At 49.1% G+C, this 3,052-nt stretch overlaps 1 protein-coding gene across 4 annotated transcripts in view; it reads right to left on the reverse strand.

The window, feature by feature from the left end:
- The window catches only part of KAZN (kazrin, periplakin interacting protein), a 1,012,902-nt gene that overhangs the window by 592,158 nt on the left and 417,692 nt on the right, over window positions 1-3,052 (reverse strand). The window lies entirely within an intron of this gene.

A 3,052-nucleotide genomic window follows, 5' to 3' on the forward strand; every position in this document is an offset into this window, starting at 1 on the left:
TTTTAACAAGCTAGCTGTTATGCAAAAATCTTTGTCCAGGGGCAAAATGCCCTGAGTGAGGAGGGACACGGGGAGGTTGGAGGCATCCACGGTGGTGGTGGTGGCAGCCCCGAGACCTGGGGAGACCTAAATAATCTGGCTGCACAGCATAAGAATGGCGAGTGCCTCAACGTGGGGAGGACAGGGAGGAAACACAAAGGGGTCTGTACCTTTCACCGTGGTTTTCCACACTGGAGTCACCTCATTGATGCCTCCCTTCTCTGCCATCGCTTCTACACAGAGAGAGGGAATAATGCCATCAAAACGCTAATGCATTTTATTTCTCAGAGAAGATAAGCAAGAGTCATCTCAGAGAATTCGAAAGCAGTCTTGATTACATTTCCTATTTTGGGAAAAGCGAGCTTGTCTCATGCTAAGATGTGAGATCAAAGACCTTTATATCATAGTGGAACAAATGTTACCTGGGGATCAACTGGCTTCCCCTCCGGCCTGCCCTGCCCAAGTCCCAAGCCCTTTAAAAGGGATAATAGCAAACACTTCCCTGCTGCTTGCTCTGCATCACGCACTGTTTGAAGTACTTTATATGCATTGACTCATTTAATACTCAAATTGCCTTATGCAATCCTGTTACTGTATCCATTTTACACATGAGGCAATGGGAACATCTTGCCTAAGGTCGCACAAATAGTAAGGGGCAGAGGCAGGATTAAAATTTGAGAAGTCTCAATCTACTCTGTGCTTTTAAACACCACAGTTGACTTCCTTTCTAGGAAGAGGATAAATAATAGCAATTATCCAGTAACCAAGGTGTATCAGCTAGCTATTGCTGCATAACAAACCACCCCAAAACTCAGCAGCATAAAACATAATCATTGATTACTATAAGTCATGCATTTGTAGGTTGGCTAGGGATCCGCCAATGTAATCTGGCCTCCATGATTTGGCTAGACTCATTCATGTAGCTATGGGTCCCCTGGGAGCTTAGTTCTAGGCTGGAAATGGCCGGACCACCTTAGCTGGGGCAGCTTATCTCCCCTTGTCTCTTATACCCTTGCAAGAGGCCAAGAGGAATCACGCAAGGGCCTCTGAAGCCTAGTCTCAGAACTGACGCACTATTATTTCTGTTTTATTCTATTGGTCAAAGTGAGTCACATGATATTATGGAGTAAATGTTTGCGTCCCTTCCAAATTCACATGTTGTGGTTTTAAACCCCAACATGATTATATTTGGATGAGTGGCCTTTTCTGGGAGGCAATTAGATTCAGATGAGGGTGTAAGTGTGGGGCCCCACGAGGGGATCAGTGTCTTTATAAGAAAAGGAAGAGACTAGAACTCTCTCCACCATGTGAGGGCACAGTGAGAAGGCAGCATCTGTAAATCAGGAAGAGAGTTCTCATCAGAACTCAACCACACTGGCATCCTGACCTCAGAGTTCCAGCCTCCAGAAAAATAAGAAATAAATTTCTGTCGCTCAAACCAGTCCACCACCCTGCCCCATCTACGGTATTTGGTTGTGGCCACCTGAGCTAAGACGCATGGCGAGGGAAAGTGTAGTCTGCCTTTATGGGAGCTCCATAAAGTGACATGATTAGGGTGTGGATACAGAGGAAGAGACATGGGGCCATTACTGAAATCGATCCCCTAACATCTGGCAAAGGTACGCTGACTCTAGGCTCTAGAAGAGGGCAGCGGTGAACCTTCAAGATCCAATGCCACTGAAGTCACCGGCAGAGAAGCATGTCGGGATAGAGACGGAAAGACTCATAGAGAAGATGGAATCTGTCTCAAAAGGATGGCTGACGTTAGTAAAAAGGCATTTAGGTAAAAGCACTTTTTCAATCTTGCTGCTATGTCAACAGATCCAGGCGGTGTGGCTTTAAGCCCCTGCATTTATCATAGATGCTTATGACCAACCTACAGTTTTCTTCTACGCTTACAACGATGTGTCAAAGGGGTGAGGTGAGGATAACACTGGCCTGTTTCTCCATTTTAGATTATCTTCCAGAAAATCGAGTACAGCCACAGAAATCATCCCCAGCAATTTCAAGTTGGCAGAGTCAGGCTAATTATCTGCAATTTCATCTGTCAAAATAGTTTGGAGAATTATCACGTGTTAGGGGGGTGAGTCTGATGGGAGGGCTTCTCCGAAGCTCTGGAACTTTCACAAGTTTGAGAAGGTGTCGGACGCTGGCCTTGGGTGGAGGACGTTTGGCCGTCCTTCTTCTGAGCCCGTGTGTCTGGGCGACCGGGTCACAGTCTGTGGCTGGTGAGGACGCGTCTCTGCTCTGAGCCACAGCTGATGCCGCTAGAGTTCCTACAGGGGTGGCCAGGGCGGGGACGCTGTGTGCATGCTGCGTGCCCCCCCCCCCGGAGGAAGGCAGACTTAGAAAGGCACAGTATGGCTGTCGCTGTGCTGGTGGGTGCCCGGCTCTGTGTGCGCCCCTGCTATTCAGGTGGTTCAATATCTTATCTACTCCTCCTGTAGAGGAAAAATTCCTGTTGCCCCTTCCATCCACTCTCCATCCGTCTCTGGAAGGCTGGGGTCTCTGGATCGAGGATGCCCTTGCCATCTAGCTTCTTGTTGGCTTTGGTCATTGTTGGGGGGTGGCGGGGAGGGCACTGGCAGGTGATTGAAGGTGGGAGGGAAGGAGCTGGGCTACGTCAGTCCCCTGGCTGCCTTCTGCAACAGCTGGGCGGCAGCTGAAGTCCTCCTCCAGGGCCCACAGCTCCCTCTCTGGGTTCCAGCACCCACCCACCCTCCACCTTACTTAGCCCTAGAGGTGGCAAGGGACTCTGCCAGGCCCAGAGTGCATCCCCAGCTCTCACCGGTCTCCTTCTAAGCTGCCCTCACCTTTGTAAATGGACCCCAAGTTAAACTCTTCCATGGTCCCATCTACTTCCTTCCAGAACCCTAATGTGGTGGTGGTGGTGATGGTGGTGGTAGAGCACCCAATGGTGTTTTTATATTAACATAACAATCAATAGTCACAACAGCAACACAGGCTTCCGGTTCCGTTTGCAGAGAGTTCTGGAAACAGAACTCCTTCCTCC

Source organism: Canis lupus, chromosome 2 (assembly GCF_011100685.1).
Source record: "Canis lupus familiaris isolate Mischka breed German Shepherd chromosome 2, alternate assembly UU_Cfam_GSD_1.0, whole genome shotgun sequence".
Taxonomy (NCBI): Eukaryota; Metazoa; Chordata; class Mammalia; order Carnivora; family Canidae; genus Canis; species Canis lupus.